Source organism: Rutidosis leptorrhynchoides, unplaced genomic scaffold, assembly GCF_046630445.1.
Source record: "Rutidosis leptorrhynchoides isolate AG116_Rl617_1_P2 unplaced genomic scaffold, CSIRO_AGI_Rlap_v1 contig493, whole genome shotgun sequence".
In the NCBI taxonomy this organism is placed as follows: Eukaryota; Viridiplantae; Streptophyta; class Magnoliopsida; order Asterales; family Asteraceae; genus Rutidosis; species Rutidosis leptorrhynchoides.
The window spans coordinates 22110-41507 of NW_027266723.1; positions in this window are offsets into that span (position 1 = coordinate 22110).

Sequence of the window (19398 nt, forward strand, 5' to 3'; positions counted from 1 at the left end):
AGAAACAAAGTTTTATCAACTCCACCTCTTCGATAGCCCTGTTGGCACAGGTACATTGACAACCTTTCATACCACGCTCGTGGAGCTTGCTTTAGGCCATATAGAGCCTTTGTCAGTTTGTACACATGATCGGGATAGGCTGGATCAGTAAACCCTTTAGACTACTTAACATACACTTCTTCATTCAAGTACCCATCAAGGAAGGTACTTTTGACATCCATTTGATATAGTATGATGTTCCCATATGTAGCCACGACAATCAATAGCCTGATAGATTCAAGTCTGGCAACAGGAGCAAAGGTTTCTTCGAAATCAACCCTTCAACCTGTGTATAGCCCTGTGCAACCAATCTCGCTTTATTTCTAGTAATATTGCCCTGCTCATCGGTTTTATTTTTGAATATCCACTTTGTACCGATAATGTTGCAATGCTCAGGTCTATGATTCAACTCCCATACTTTATTCCTCTCGAATTGATGTAATTCCTCCTGCATAGCAAGTATCCAGTGTTCATCACTTAAAGCTTCGTCAACTTTTTTTGGTTCAATCTTTGAAGTATAAGCCACATAATTCATCATGTCTCTATATTTTTTCCTTGGTACTCCTCTTGTTCTCCTTTCTGAGATGTCTCCAATGATGTCTGCTGTTGAATGATTTTTCTGAACCCGTATGGAAGGGTATATATTGTGGTTTGTGACAGCAGGTATGGTTTCCTGGACATTCCCGGTATCTGTGCTAACAGGGGATGCCTTCACACTAGGTGTGTTTTCATTCCTGTTAACATCTTCTGCTCCTAATGCTTCCACACTAGGTGTGTTCTCATTAGACCGAAGCTGATCGATCCCAGGCTCGCCGTCCTCTTGTTTTTCCATTTCAACCTGCTTGTCATCAAACACAACATTGAGTGATTCAGTAATAGTATGTGATTTCTCAAGAAAAATTCTATAAGCTCTACTATTAACTGAATAGCCAACAAATACTCCCCTGTCACTTTTGGAGTCGAGTTTTCTTTTAGGTTCTCTATCATTCAACATGTAGCATGTGCTGCCAAATTCATGGAAGTATCCCACTGATGGCTTCTTCTGTCTCCAGATTTCATTAGAAGTTTCATTGGTGTGTGGTCTAAGATACACTCTGTTTATGATGTAGCATGTTGTTGACATAGCTTCTCCCTATAACTTGTAGCTTAGCTTCTTGGCATGGATCATGGTACGGGCCATCTCAGTAATGGACCTATTTTTCCTTTCCACCATCTCTTTTTGTTGAGGGGTAATAGGTGCAGAAAATTCATGTGCTATACCACTGTGCTCACAGAATGCTGTTACAACAGAGTTCTCAAACTCCTTTCCATGATCACTCCTGATCCTTGTGATTATGCCAGTTGTGTGTCGTCTATCATTGTTCAGCTTGTTGCACAACTTTATAATGACATCAGGAGCATCAGAATTTTCTTTAAGAAAGTCTACCCAAGTGTACCTGGAGAAATCATCAACACACACAAAAGCATAAGACTTACCTCCTAAACTTGGAGTTTGCATTGATCCCATTAAGTCGATGTGCAAGAGTTCCAGAGGTCTCTTAGTAGTGATGTAGGATACTTTCGAATGTTTCTCCTTGATTTGCTTCCCCATTTGGCAGTCTCCACAAACTATGTCAGGATCGTATGTGAGCACAGGTAAACCTTTCACAGATCTAATCTTTGACAAGTCAGTTAGACTTTTGAAACCAATATGCCTAAGTTTCTTGTGCCACATTTTCAAATTCTCTGTGCTGGTCTTTAGGCATTTTATATTACCATCCAGCGTATATATGTTGTTGACTTGTCTTGTTCCTATCATGACCACTGCTCCGTCTATGTTGAACACCTTGCATCCGTGCTTGGTGAATCTGATTTCACAATTTTCATCACACATTTGAGCTATGTTAATCAGATTATGCTTGAGACCTTCCACTAAGAGGACATTCTTTATCTTTGAGTTTGAAGAGACCGGCATGATTCCTTCTCCAATTATGACACTTGAATTTCCATCACCGTATGTAACGGTCCCCTGTTTCTGGTAAATAATGTTCTTCAAGATTTCTTTTTCACCTGTCATGTGTTGGGAGCAGCCACTATCAAAATACCAATCGGCTGTCATTCTGGATGAATATCTGCTCATGAGACTCTTCAAGTCTTTCTTCTTCACCTAAATATGTCGTTGAGAGTGATTGACAATATCAACCTTTTTTTTGGCTGTTTTCTTGGCATTGACGCAATGAGACTTCAAATATCATCTTGCAGAGCATAAAACTTGGGTCTGATATATCCAGGTCTGTTGTAGTAGTGACATATGATTTTGTTTCTTCTCCCTCTATTTTTGTACCCTAAGCTGCTTCTTTTTTCTGCTCTTGATGGTTTGTGACCAATTCCAAAGACATTGTTCTTTGGTGACGTGTTATCCAGGATCTCATCAAGACTTCCCTTTCCTTTGTTGAATTTTTCAATTGCAAGGTTAGCTTCTTCTAACTTCTTCTCAGACTCGGACAATTTAGACTTCAACTGTGCGATCTTTGTTTCGTATTTTTCAACTATGTTGTCGAAATCCTTCCTCTTGGCTGTCAGTTGCTTTACTTCATCAGAAAGTATGTGATTGATTTTGAGGGATTCACTCATTTTTTCAAGAAGGTCTTTGAAAACAGCATGTATGTCTCTGTCATCATCACTTTCTGAGTCCTCGTCTGATCTTGAGTTCTCCTTTGTCTTTTCTGTGCTAGCAGTTTCTGTGTTCACAGATTCTCGAGCTATGTTCACAGTTACATGAGCTGTAAACGTATTGTAGGCAGGAAACTCAATCTCACTCCCATTATCACTGGACTCAGACTTGTCTTCGGACGTCTCTTCATCACTCCATGTGGATATGAAAGATTTCTTCTGTTTTTCAAGAGTGTTGGCACACTTGGCAGCAATGTGATCAAAGCCTTGACATTCATGACATTATATTTTTTCTTTCTTAAATCTGGTTCTTTCTTCACTAGATTCTCTCTGTTTAATTTGACCTCCTCCTCCTGATTCATTCTTCTTCTGGAAGCTTCGATTATTCTTCTTATTGGTTGAAGTGTAATCATTAAATTTTATCTTGTTGAACTTCCTGTACATCTTTTTCATATTCTTCGTTAAGAGTGCCAGCTGCTCACGGATCAACTGTTACTCACCAGTGCTTACAGGTACATCTTCCACTCCAGTTTTAAAAGCAACAGATTTAGATTTGGTCTTGTCTCTATTCCGCATAGCCAAGGTCATCTCATGAGTTCTGAGCTTTCCTATGAGATCATCAAACTGCAAGTTCTCGAAATCAGTAGATTCACTGATTGCAATCTTTGAGCTAAATTTCTCTGGTAGTGAGATCAGCACCTTTCTCACCAATTTGGATTCCGGAATTACCTCGTCAAGAGCAGTAGATTCATTAGCAATGTAACAAAGATTCTTTTCAAAATCAGCAATAGTTTCATCATCTTTCATGGTAAGAGATTCAAACCTGGTAGAGATGAGATGTAGCTTGGATTGTCTGACTGATTTTGTTCCTTCATACGTGAGTTGAAGTGCATCCCACGATTCCTTTACAGTCTCGAAATTTTGAATGATCTTGAAAATATTGGGACGTATGGCACATTGAATGATGCTGACAGCTTTGCTGTTTGTGGCACAGGTAGTTGATTCAGCTGTTGTCCACTGGTCTTCACTCTTGACTGCTTCCACACCATCAACAGTGGCAATAGGAGGTGTCCACAGAACTTGTGTGGCACGTCAGATAGCTTCATCCTGGCTTTTCAGGTACCACTTCATTATGTTCTTCCAATAATCATAATTGGATTCTATCAGTAATGGAGGACGAGTGGTTGAACCGCCTTCTTCGATTCTGTCTTCTATGGTCAGAACACGCAAGATCTTTTCTCAAGAAGATTTCTTGAGCCCGCTCTGATACCACTTGAAAGTGTATTCTGACCTAATTTGACATATTAGTGCAGCTGTACTAACGGTGGCAAGTTAACACAGTATAATAAAACACAGTGCAGAAAATAAATAACACAGGATATGTTCACGCAGTTCGGTTTCACTACTCTGCGGGGCCTAGCCTAGTGGTAAAAGGTATTCCACTATTCTTGCAACAATAGGATAGTACAATGATTACAATTCGCAAATATATAATCTACTTCCTATTTCACTAAGTGTACTCTTCGTTCTACCTTAACGGCCTAATCAAATGGATTAAGACTTACACAGTTGCCTTACCTAACGGGTAAAGACTTCATGCAACCCTCTTTCAGATTACAAGTGCCGGTGCCTTGCCAGACGGACAAGGACTTCCTTGCAATCTCCTAACGAATTACAAGTGCCACCAATTGATGCACTGCAAAGAACAACTCTTCAGAAGTTTGATAAGTGCTCACATCAATATCGCACACCTACTGAGAAAGTTCACTAACACATACGTAAACAGATAGTGAACTGTAAGGTGTAGAAACGAAGGTTTTTTCGGGTTGTAGTGTCTTCTCCCTTTTATACTTGGAATTAACCCGTGAAGAATAATACTCCTTCATTAATTCGGAAATCAAATCCCTATCAGAATATGAATTGATCCTAATAAGAATCCTTTAATCAATAGGAATCCCTTCCATTAAGGAATTAATCAAGTCTTCTCTTCAGAATAGGAAATCCATAATAAATCCAGTCAAATCGGAAATCATAATCGGATCCCATAACCCTTTCCTTATAGGATTTAAATAAGTCTTCTTCTTAGAATAGAAAATCCATATTAAATCCACACTAAATCGGAAATCATAATTGGATCATATAAGAATTCTTCAGTTACTAGTGTCCATAAGACTTGTACTTCAGAATTAAATCAAATATTCTGCACATAAATGGTTTTGACGAAAATAACCAACTCACATATAACTGCCGTAAACCTGTGTAAACTGTATCTGATAACACTGGTTCATTTCACAGACAATTTGATTCAACAAATATCTTATTATTAAAAAAAAAAGAATATCTTGAATATCATAATTGTCGATCAAGGCTAGAGTATGAATATTTATAATTTATTGATCATGATTTTATTTATTTACTTGTATAATAATAAGTTTTGAAGGCTGTAAGTACCTCTTATTTGCTTGTGAGATAAAAGTAAATAATGGCAATATTAAATAATTTTTTTTATGTGATTTTTCAATGTAAATTAAAATATTGTCTAATAAATACAGAACTAAGCTAATTTTTGCTATGCCAATGACATAAACAAGCAATACATAAGTCTGTTTGAAATGTCGTATGATAAAAGTTATGAATTTTAAGATAATGATTAGATCAACACAATAATTTATATTATGTATTTATTGAAAAAAAAATTGAAAGTATATTTTTAATGTTAATGGAGTGGCCTAAATAAATTTCATTACGCAATAATTTATGGATCGGGGAGAGTTATAAACACAAAGACAGTTTGGAGCCAATAGATGAAACCTAAAAATAACACGTTGCTTTCGGAAGAAAAGCGCCTTCAAAATATCAAGGGCTCATTTGTAGCAAACTGTAAAGAGAATAAATTGGCACAAATTTCTGAAGATATTGTCAGCATTGGTTTGCAACTTGGTATAGATCTAGAAAAATCAATTAAGAAGCTACTTGCTTTGTTGGTGATTACCCTGCTTAGAATAATTATGATTTATGGTCATGGCTCTTGTTATTAGAGAAATTATAGAACATGTGGCAGCTAGCCGTGGAGTTGTAGTCGCTTAACCGTCTTTGGAAACGGTGGAAATGCTATTTTCGGAGTGTTTTGATTCAAATGGCAAATTATGACATGGATAGATGGAGTGGTGAAGCAAAGGACAAAATTTTGTGCAATTTTCATTAAGGAGCTATATATCCCTGGTTTTTTTAGATTTCCCGGAAGCCTACAAAATTTGTAAACATTTTCAGTTCAATCCTTTCTTTTCAAAAAGTGGACTAACAATTAGTTATCATGTATCACAGCATGTGCTGATTTTGTAGACTACTTAGCTTATGGTTCCCTCTCGAGTGATTTGACTATATCTCCAGTTGAAATCCATCTTTGGTCAAGCATAAAACATACAATATCTTGATTTTATTTTACTTTTTAATTTTGTGTGACAGCAAGACAGGTTATCTCCACGGCCACAGACAACCACCCACATGATGATCTAACCCACAAGTTTACGGTAGAAGCAAAATGTTTGGCTTACCACATTTCCTTTTATGCAATTTGATCTTGTGTTGAGGACAATTCCTTTGAGTGCTGCTAGTAAGGGAATAGCAAGTCGGTACCAAGCAGGGCAGAGCTCTCTGAGACCAGGGGTCATCCGACCCTACAAGTTTCTGTACAATACGTTTCGAGTTTATATTTTAGCCGAAAAAAATATAAAACATAGATATTATATATATTATGATCCCGCATAATTAACAAAAAAATACTTAATTTATTGATTAATGCATACATTTAGACTTTAGAGGTCACGAGTTCCGCTCCCCTACAATACTCATATTTTTTAACCAAAAACTTATATAATTCCTTTAAATTTGTAACTACTTCATTGAAAAAAAAAATACTTGTTTAACTATTTAAATATTAACTACATCATCTAATTTTGATAAATTATTTTATAATAATATTATATATGATTCGAAAATTTCGCGGTACGACATAATCAAAAGTCCTCTTTAATAATCATAACATTGACAATTTAGATTTATCATTGTTGTTTAGCATACCCGACGTTCATTCCTGCATCCGTCCATATTGATTCTATAAATAATATGGGTATTATGCGACGTTATCAGGACATGAAATCTCAAATTTATCATAATTTTTATTTTAATAAAAATATGATTATATTGTTCAACCCCACACCTTCAAAATCTCAACTACGCCACTGCTACCAAGTTTATTGAAGGCAAAGGGGATCATGCCAGGAACTTCTGCCTCGATCAACAAGACTGAGGATTTTAAGTCACTTAGCAATCTGATTTTAGATCTTGAGTCAATTGAAAGAATAATAATACAGTATAATCTCGATAAATTAATAATCTTGTTAAAATAATAAATTTTTTCGATCTCAAGTTGGAATCTACGTGGTAAATTAATAAGTCATTAAATTTATAAAATAATACCAAAAAAATAAATTCATATAGGTCCTATTTGATATATAAATTAATAATTCATGATTTGTATCAAAATATTTTGGTACATAATAGTTAAGAAAATTTCTGAAAATATGAATTTAATTTCACTTGTTTATTTTTAAAATTAATAACACCTTAAATTTCATCTCTAATATTTCTTACTACATTAAGAAAATTCGGTGTAGAGTTATTATTTGTTCTTGATTTTCCAATGATTCACCATCTAGCAATCGAAGATTCGAAGTTTACAATACTTTAAACAAATTGCAATAGTACTTGACTTGACATCTATTTTTCATGCCGAGATTGCAAGATTCATCGCATCTTAAACATTAATCTTTTATGGACTTGGATTCTCAATTTCAAAATTCTCCAAAGGATTTCGATAAAATTGTCGATGATAATGCAATTCATATCGCATCTTAAACATTAATCTTTTATGGACTTGGGTTCCAAATTTTAAAATCCTCCAAAAAATTTCGATAAAAATCGTCGACGATAATGCATTTTAAAAGTTCGTGTGAGATATATATGAAATACTAAAATTAATCAATAAAAATACATGAATTTAATCAATATACATGATAAATACTTAATATATATATGAATTAATGATGATATATTTCATGGTCAATATACACATAATAAAAATATAAATTATATTATATATAAATTAATAATTATTAATTTTTGTAATTAATATTTCGCTAAATTTTATTAATTTAGCGATTCCAACATTATTAATTTATAGAGGTTCGCTGTATTCCATGACAAAACAACTCATTTCTCACGCAACTAAATGTCATCATACTGTAATATTTTCTGAATCTTTACAAAGGTAGAATTTACCTGATATACAATTTACCTCGTTTAATTGCCAGCTTTGATAGATCCAAGTTCCCTTGTATGGACTCGAGTTTTTTTTTTTTTTTTTTTTTTTTTTTTTTTTTTTCTGGTGGGAGCTTCAACCTCAGTTTGATCATTAGAAACATAAAAGAAAAAAGCTTTGTTCAGCAAATCAGAGAGAAACTTTTATTCATAATCAGCATTCTGTTTAACAATGGCTATATATAGGGAAATAAAATGCAACAACTGACTCGTAACAATTAGGCATAACGGTACCCACTATTGAACTGAAACACAAAAAATAAGGACACTACTAACTGACTTTACAATGAGAAATTCTGAATCGGTCAAACATTTTATCCAAGGAAGATGCTCTCCGATCCTAATGGTTCATAATGAATCATATTGCAATTAAAATGGTGGATAGATTAAATCTCTCCAATCCCTGCTTGACATGAGAAAGACAACTATATTAAGTAGGTGTTAATAATGATTCTCGATTGATATTAATTCTTTGAATGCCATTCAAAAGTCTTCTGGTTGTTATGGAACTCGATCATCACAAGCACTATGCACGTCATATATTTTCATTTTTTTCCTCTTTTGTTTATAGCAGAGAACCGTTGGCTCTTAACGGCTCGAAGATTTAAAACCAAACGGCGTCACTCTTCCGTTAAGAAGCAGCAACAAAATGAGCAAGAACCAAAAGCTCAGTCGGCCCAAAAGGATGAATCAGTTTGTCAGGTTGACTCAGTCAACAAAAGATTACATGTTTTTTTTGGATTAAATGATTTTACATTTTGATTATATTCTTCTGATTTTATCTTAAAAATAAAAAAAAAATACAATCATTTATATAAATATATATATATATATAAAGTACTTATAGAAATATATCTAAAATTTTTTCCCCCTATTTGCGATTTAAATAGGTCCACTGTTCCTGCATGTTTGGAATTTGTTTGCATGGAAAATTCCAAAAAAGAAAAAAAAAAAATTACAAAAATTAGTTGCCTTTCTCGCTTAAGCTCTCGGGTTGTTGTAATTGGCTACATTAGGACTTAGGACACTTATTTTAATGTTAAGTCCTTTAATTGGAAATTTGGAAGTTGGTTGTTTAAACAAGAAACAATTGGCAACAGATACTAAGATAATTTTTTATTTTTGAAGTTACTAAGATAAATTTTTTAAACACGCAAATCAGATTATTTGTATTTGGGTTGAAATGAATAATGTTCCTTTTGGGTAATTAAGATTTTTCTTTATGATATTTATACATATAATCATATCCTAATCTTTTTGTTTATCATGAATGGATTTTATTAGTTTATTTATGAAATCACATTATAACCTAATATGGTCTATCATTTTAAATTTTCTTTCAAAATATAATGTAATATCTAAATTACCTCAATATAAACCAATTATCTCATAAAGTTCGAACTTATGCGGTTATGCCTGTCGATACCCCTGGGTGTGGAGAAATGCCTATTCAAAATACATTTAGCGTCATTTAGCGTACCTTTTGATATATATACAGGATATAATATTTAGAGCATACACGTTAGATATTTTATTTATATCAATTTATATTTTAAAAGAATTATAATGAATAACTGTCCCCTAATTCTTTGCATTAATTGAATTACTGTGTTTAGTAATTTCCGGATCATGCATGGATGTATAGCGATTAATCAATGCAATTAAGCTGTGAGAGGATTGGTCGGCCTTAAATTGTACTTGGCCACCCTATAACAAAGATAGGTCGAGTCTATTGGCGTATCGAGTTTGAAGAAGATCAATATACGAAATTCGTCGTATCGGTGAATAATTCTAATCTTTAGTGGAGTACTTTAATTCCAATTCGTCATCTCAATTCATATTAATGAGTTATTGAGATAACATCAAAACAATAAATGAGTTATTGAGTTGCAAGTTGCAACGTCATACCTATCATTAGTGGAGTACTTTAATTCCAACATCTTATATGTGTTGTCATATCGGAGGCGAAAAACACAATGAAATGTTTTAGGAAAATTAAATTTAACAAGCTATCTATGTGAAACTAAGAAGCTTTCATGAAATTTTGGGTGAATTATTTAAAGTGAGCATACAATAAGTGGTGAAGTTTTACTAACTAATCTTCAAAAGAAGAAGTTTTACTAACTAATAATAAAAATTTAAGAGATAATAGAGTAACGAAGTGAATTGATAATCCGGTAATTTATTATACTATTCTTCAATCCATTCATCACCAGCCTTCTCCTTCAGGCCCTAGGCGATCTAAAAGGAATTCTAAGAGTGTGTATAAGTTTCGAAAGCTTGATGATCTTAGATGGATTGAATGTTGATAATTGTAAAGAGGTTCATCTTGAACCGATGCCTGAAAAATTAAATAGTGTGGGGTTACAGTTGGGCATGCTATTGGATTCCATGTTGGAAAAGGCAACGACGAACTTGAGACATTCCTAGGAGTGGCTGCTCCTAACATTAATAATTCATAGCCATGGGTGTGTTGCTGGTTAAGATTACTTTAATACCGGAACATGTATTAAAATGATCTAATCTTTTAGTTCCGACTTTCGTCTGGTGTTTCATTATTTGAGATAAAGGCAAACTTCCGTGTATTAAGGTTCCATTTAATTAGGAGGTATGGACAAAACTTTTTATTTGATCTTGGTTCCTCTCGATAGGAACCGTCGGATGTGTACATACTCGAGAAAACCTAAATATATATGCGTGTATATATATATATATATGCATATATATTGACTTCTAAAGACGAGGTTCCATTTATTTAGGAGGTATGGGGATGTCATAGCATAAATTTTTTTTCTTGCGATAGTAAAGAAGCTCTTTCCTTTACTCGAATCACAAAAAAAAAAACTCCTACTATAAGGAAAAAAAAACTACATCATCTCTTAACAATCATATTTATCCATAATCTATAAACAATTGAATTTCTTTAAATAAATATTATCTGGACGAAAGAGATTTATTATTTAAACATGATATTAATTTATCGATATATGATTTTTCTTAAAATTATAAGTCAGGTTAAAAGAATTTATTATTTTATTGAATATAATTTTATCAAAGTTATCCCGTAAAACCTCACAATTTGGTGACTTCCTTACTACAAAGTCTCGGTGATATATATATATATATATATAAAGATCATAAATTAGTCACTCAATTTTTTATGTGATGAGTGATTATCATCGTATTTTTGAAACATAGGCTCGATCTAGTTATAACCTCAGCTTGTACTATGGGGAGGGCAAGTAAGATACCCATCAATTAGTGATGCTAAAACAGGTATGGATCTATTTAATTAGTTTTTTTTTTTTCTTTTTTCATTGATTGCTCATGATGATTTGATAATGAGTTAAGAGATCTTTATATGTGTTTCTTATATTTGGACAAGTTAAATTTGGTTATAATTTCTGATGTTTTTTTAAATTTGATCATACTTGACTTAATTGTACCGATTCTTTTCCAGTACATTGTGTACAAGTTGTACAATTTATTAGTGTGCGGCTGTGGGCTTGCCATGACTCAGCAATATACACCTTCTAACTACTTCCTGCCAGTTCATTTCAAAAGCCGCACGATGCAATTTGTTTTATAAAATTAATATTATTTGAATTTTTTTTTCAATCTTACCATTTTATTAATTTTAATATAATTATTTTTTTTACATAAATATTTATGAGTTTAAAATAATAAATGATAACATATATATAATTTTTTATATCATTAATTATTTTTTAAAAATTTGTAAACATTTCATTACACGACACTTGAAATGTACTGAGAAGTAACATTCATGAGGCACTAATTAATCAAATCAAATTAATTATGGTAAAAGTAAGTATTTGATCTTTAATGTTTCACTTAAAAATTTACATTGCCCCTAATGTTATACTCAGGATATATGATCCTTACGTTTGCACATTATTAAGATATTTAATCTCTTTTTATTAATGTCCGTTAAAATTTATCGACGTATCATTTTTAATCAATAACATATTGACACGTGAAATTGACGTGTACAAAAATAAATACGTGTTTAAACTGGACTAATATTGAATTATAACCTTATCCCGATAATTAAACGAGCAAAATAAGACCATCTCTGAAAAATGAAAAAAAAAAAAAAAAAAAAAAAAAAACAGGCCCTCTCTTACTTACTTTACGTCTTTCTCAGAAAGAAAAAAACTTGGATCCGAAATTAAAAATCCTAGTTTCCATAAGCGTAAAATTCATCAAATTGAACTCCTTCCCAATTCGAAATAGAATGTCTCGATCTTCTTCCTCTTCTTCAGCTGTCGCCCTAAACCGTTGTTACTCTTCGAATCATAATGCAAAGTCCGAGAAAGAGAAGCTAACCAAATTCAAACACTACATTCTGTTCATCAACAACAACGAGTACTAACTACTGCTCCTTCCGTCTCTCTTTATGTCATTTTTGAGTTTTTCATAGATTAACGAAGTTATGATAGAAATAGTAATTTTATCATAACCTCAATAAAACTTAACATATGTATGATGCATGTACAAAGTAAAATGTATTTAAAAATTTGGTAGTCAATTTAGTTTTGACCAAATTTTTTTATAAGGTTCGTTTTTTATTTTGTCCAAAAAAATAATCAAACGTGTTTTACGTATGTTGTAGATGAATATTATATAATCATTTATAGAATTTGATTATAAAAATAATTAAAAATTATGTATTGAAATAAGTTGTTTAATGTATATATAACGTGCAAAATGCACATAATTATAATGGATATAACATGTCATTCGTACCTTAAATTTGACAAATGATAAATATTTAGTGACAACAAATTTGTCAAATATGACATAAAAAAAGAACGGAAATAGTAGCTAGCTTTAAAATCTTATAATTTGAAAATTATATCTTCAATCACAACAACAAAAACAAAACAAAAGAATAGCCCATTATATTTCAATTCGTACCAAAAGCATTAGCTGTTCATTCACAGCAACAACCATTGTTCTCTGTCTCTGCAACTTCTAACTCAACAAGAAAAACGCAAAACAGGAACATGTCGTTTTAATCAACAAGAAGGGAACCAACACTCAAATTAAACATACCCTTTCAAAATCTTACAATGTGAATTTTTAAATGAAATATTTGGGACCAAATACTTACTTTTGTCAATCAACTGTACTACTTAATATCTCCAGTAGTTTTTCTTTTGACAATCAACAAGAGTGTGTTTTCCTTATTTGGTTAGTGGGATAAGGTTATAATTCACTATTAGTCTAATTTAGTTACGTGTTGACATTTGTATACAGTCAATTTTACGTGTCAATATGTTATTGATTAAAAATGATATGTATGTCAATTTTAACGGACATTAACGTAAAGAAACTAACTAACCTAACGATGTGCAAACATAAGGCCTATACCGAAATAAAACATTAAGGATGATGTGAATTTTTAAATAAAATATTAGGTAGCAAGTACTTGCTTTTCCAATTAACTATACAACTTAATATCTCCAGTAGTTGTAAGAAAAAATAACCGACTATTCAATGGTAACGAGTAATTATAAATTTAGTATTTTTTTTTTCTCTCTGCGTGCGTTTTATGGTGTTCGGACTCGAGACCTCATGATAAGAGTACAAAAAATTACAAACCAACGATATATTCATCTATTTATGTACTCTTTGTAACCGCATAAAAAATTAAAAATTGGACGATAGGTTTGGTGGCATTTGTAGTTTCTTTTAATGGAGCAAATAGTTTTTTTTTTTTTTAATCATGGCACACAAAGTTAATTCATCGATTACTATTAGGGGAATATTAACTCAAACAATATATTACAATATACCGAATTAGATCTTATAAATGTAATTTAGACTAATTATTTTTAGTTTTTTTTTATTAACGATTGAAATTCGTGTTAACTATGTTTATTCTAAACAATAATTTTACTAAAATAATAGAGTAAGACCTATGAATAATTAAAATATTTTCTTAAAAGAATAATTTATTTATTTATAAATTAAATTTTAATATTTTTTTAAATGATATATGAATAAAATAAATTTAAAAAAATTGTGAAAATTATTAGAAGGACCTACTAGATAATTTTGTTAAACTATTTTTAGAAGGTAAAATAATCAACTCTAATTATTATTGGACATGCATATTTGACCGATTTAATTATTATTGAAAATCTTATTATTTCTTTAAATAATTATCCTAAATTAATTTTAACAAAATTTATTTATCTTCTCCCTAAAAATAAATATTCCCACCATATCAAAATACATTATGTTTTGATTAATGTGACATGATATAATTATGTAGATATAATGAAAATATTTTTGTCAAAGAAAATATTTTTTAAATTATGCATGATATTTTACTTAATTTGGGAAAGATTAAGTAATATATTTTTGACAAAAATATTCTCATCGCACCATATTAATTACATCATGCTATATTAATAAAAAAATCATATATTTTGTGACGGAGGTAGTAGTAAGAAGGTAAAAAGAAATTAAATTTTTTAAAAAAAACGCCAACCACTTACGGATTCTGGCGTAAAAGAAAATCCCACAAAAATGATTTTTAGAAAAATAAAATTGTTGCCAAGTGCGACCCATAAAATTTGTCTAGATTTTTCAGTGTTTAAGTTTAAATTTTATTTGAATTTCCAGAACTAGAATTAATGGCATGGGTATTAAATTCTACGTTAGCAAAAAACTCACACATAAAAAAACACATATCCATTTGTCATTGGTTTATTTTGACACATAGACAAATTTTGACTAAAATTAGTGGAAATTGACCAAATATCTTATCGGAATAGCAAACATAGCTGTGTAACGGAAATAGACTATCGGGACAATGTGGGCTTTAAAATGAAACAATAGGGACCAAACACAGTTTTACCAATTTTTTATGTGATTTCAACAAAAGTTCCTATTATTGACGTTTTTTTCTTGACAACTAAAAAGGCGTCAAAACAATTGCTTCATGTTGTGTTCTTTTTGACACATAAACTTGTCAAAATTGCAATGACAAGAATACAAGCCTATGATTGGTTAAAATACTCGACAACTTTATTTCACTTATAAAATATAATAAAAATAATATGTAACAATCAATTATTTAAATATTAAAAGTAAACTTTAGCGGTATAGGTAAAAAATTTCCCAAACAAAAGTTGAGCGCCAAAACTTTTTTTTCTCTAATGTTGAGCGCCAAAACTAAAGTTAATTCAACTTGCGGTTTTATTTTTCTTTTGGCAAAAAGTAACTATTTGGTCCCTGTTTCAAACGTTGTTGAACTATATCGTCCCTCCAAACATAAAACGAACTAAATCGTCCCTCAAACGTTAACTTTTGAAACTACTTAGTCCCTCGTCCGTTAGTTCCGTTAAATTTTGCTTACGTGTCAATTTTAGCCAATCATAGAATGACACGTGTACATGACGTGTAAAACAATTACAGCTAGACTTATCGAACCGGACCAAAATCGAACCGAAATTAAACCGAATCAATTTAACAACGAAACGGATTATATAAGGGATTGGACCGGTTCGGTCCAATCATTTTCTTTCTTCTTCGTCTTTTAGCCAATCCGTTTCAACAGTCCAACACCAATCTCTCCGTCTACTGCCGATCTCTCCGTCTCACCGGCTCAGCTCTCGTCTCCTTCGCCGCCGGAGAACCTCTTTCCGTCTCCGATCAAAGCCCTTTTGCCGAGTCCGCGAGCGAGAGTTGGCGGATCGGAGGAGTTGAAGAATCCATTTGGGAAGAAGAAAGCGCAGACGCAACCGATAAGGACGCCGGGAGGGCTTTGATCGGAGACGGAAAGAGGTTCTCCGGCGGCGAAGGAGACGAGAGCTGAGCCGGTGAGACGGAGAGATCGGCAGTAGACGGAGAGATTGGTGTTGGACTGTTGAAACGGATTGGCTAAAAGACGAAGAAGAAAGAAATGATTGGACCGAACCGGTCCAATCCCTTATATAATCCGTTTCGTTGTTAAATTGATTCGGTTTAATTTCGGTTCGATTTTGGTCCGGTTCGATAAGTCTAGCTGTAATTGCTTTACACGTCATGTACACGTGTCACTCTATGATTGGCTAAAATTGACACGTAAGCAAAATTTAACGGAACTAACGGACGAGAGACTAAGTAGTTCAAAAGTTAACGTTTGAGGGACGATTTAGTTCGTTTTATGTTTGGAGGGACGATGTAGTTCAACAACGTTTGAAACAGGGACCAAATAGTTACTTTTACCTTTTTGTTTGAGTTGAGTTAATCTTCCAGTTTTGAGATATGAATCATCACTTCTCTCGTTTTCACTATCAGAGAGACCTGAAAAAGAAAATTCCCACAAAAACCCATCTCGGCGACTATTCATCGACTTCATCTCGAGCCACGTCCGGTTGGCATTATTTGAACATCATCTTGCTCACTTGCTCGAACCACAATCTCATCAGCTAGAAAACTCTGAGCAGGTAATCAAGATATATCTTTAATTTCGATTTGAGTTGCTTTTCGGTCGTTCATAGATGATTAATTTTGAGTGTTGGGATTAAAGAATCTGGGACGATTAATATATTTGATTTATCTTTTAAGGTTGTAAAAGTAAAATTAAGACTCCCAATTTTGAGTGTTGGGCCTTATATGACCCTTTCAATTTCATATCCTGCTCTGATTCATTCCGCTCCTCTACATTCGTTCTTGTAATTGCAATTAGAAAGCTGTTAACTTTATAATTCGGTTTTATCATATTGAATTTATGACCTGCGATTTGAAATCCATTCGCAATGTTTGCAATTAGATTCAAAAATACTATGGTGTTCGATTACATGCAAAATCGATTCGGGTCAGTCCAGTGTCATGAAACTCGGTTCGTATGCTTGGTTTTATGTCTGTCATTACTCATTACAGCATTTGTCTGCTTTTGATATTTCCATACTAAAAATCTGTAACAACGAAATTAGATGCCTGCATTCATACACACACACACATATATCATTCATGTGGACTGTGATTGAATGAGTTGCTTAACAGGTTTTCCTTTCAAGTTTTGTATCTTCACATCCTCAAATCAAATTTTATGGATGGTATTCATGTTACGTACGTGCTTGTAATACTACTACTACATCAAATGATTAGCAGGTTATTCTCTCTTTGATTTCCAAATTGGTGTTGGCATATTAATGGAACAGTCATAAAGAAACTGGTATGCTGCTTTCACTGAGTTATCGTTCAACTTTAAAAAAATTCGTTTGATTGTTTTAAGCTCCTGCTTGCCTGTTGCTATTGATCTGTTCTCATAGATAAGCGTATAATGGCTGCTGATATTTTGAAACATAAATTATTAAAGCAACTCTGAAATCTGAATTGCATAAAAAAGAAAAAAAAATTATTAAAGCAACTCTGTTTTAGAAAATACAATATCAGAATTTCATGATTCTTTTGAAATTGATACTTGAGTTGTAGTTGTAACGTTATATGATCCTTGACATTTGGTACATTCTGAGATTACTGACATACTGATGTTACATGCTGATTTGGGATACACATGTTTTAACTAAGTACTATACATTGAAATTTATCACAGGTTCACAACAACAATGTTCGAACAAGAGATCAAAATTCTGAGGCAAATGTCTCTGATCATCAAATTTTAGAAAAAAATTAGTTATTATATTAAAAAATAAATATGAATATTATTATTATTATAATTGTAGGGTAAAAAAAGAAGATTATTTTCTTGACGTTTAAAGACGTCAACAAATATTTTTATTGGCGCTATATTGTATTGACACTTACAAGTGTCGAGACTATCCTTGACGCTTTTTTTTGTCAAAAATATAATTAATGACAGTTTTATATTGACGCCTGCCAAAACCGTCAAAAACATTATTATTGACGTTTGAAAACGTCAATATACAAAGAAATGCACGTCAACATTAGACCCTTTTGTTGTAGAATGATTATCATTAATCATCGCATTTTGAATCTAATTAATTGGATGAAAACATAGGCTCGATCGATCTTATAACCTAGCCTGTAGAGTGGGAGCGCAGGTAAGACACCATTAATTAGGAATGCTAATTAAAGCCCACTCCCTATCCCTAGTAACCCCATTTAGGTCTCCTACTAAGGAAGTCCAAAAGTTAATTACATGCATATATGTACTCCGTATATAAAGGACAGTGACATTGGTTTTAGTTATAAAATGTGAAGGGGTATAAAGATAAATCCACCCTTTTCAAAACCATATATATATACGTACTCCCATTGTTGTCCACACATCCACCCCAAGAAAAATCCAGAGAAGAGGGCTAGCTGGTCCCTGGCTGGTCTTGACTCCATTGTACAACAAGCATATAATCTAGATCAATCACCATGGCACAGCAAGCTGAAGCAAACATGTACGTTTCTCCTTTAATTGTAAACCTCGATCTAGCTAGTTTGTGTTCTATCTAATCTCTACATAGATCATGCGTATGATATATATATATATATCTCTCTTAAAGAAGACACTGAAGATTCATTTTATTTTTAATTACTGTCTGTAAAGATATATACGTTCCATAGTTTGTTTATGGAGATTAATTACATGCATGTTTCAGACAAAATCAAATTAGTTTTGTATCTTTATAATTACGTGGAAATATATATTCGAACTGTCTGCAAGCTTGGAATCTCATAGGTTTAATTATAATTCTTCATATAAATATCGAATATATATTATTTATACATAAATTTTGATACTTCATATTTGAGTGTGTTTATTTCATATTTGTTTCTACGTATATACTATATATGAGCGTTTCGTCTTCAAAATAAAGAGTGAGCAACACTATTAATTAACATTGAATATTTATCGCGATAGAGATAAGATGAAGAGCTCTTTAGGTGTTAGGAAAGGACTATGGAGTGCACAAGAAGACATGCTTCTATAAAGCTGCGTTGAAAACATATGGTGAAGGCAATTGGCATCTTGTCCGTCTCAGAACCGGTAAAGAAAAAATTATTATTTTTCAATAAAATTAACCGAATGCAAAGTATGTATTGTACTTTCCATATATATATATATTGGTGTTATATTTAATTTCTTTGTCTTAAAATAAAAATAATAATTCATATCTTGCATTTGTGGGACTGGATATTTCAATATTGATATATACGTTGGAGATGCTTCTTTTTATTCATCTAGAAACTTGTCGAACCCTAGTTCTTCAAGGTATATGTGATGGTAGCATTTTCCATTCAACAACTAAAATTTTTTGAACTTAAATAGTTGGCTTCAAATATATCTAATTTCTTATTATATTTTCAGGATTAAATCGGTGCCGGAAAAGT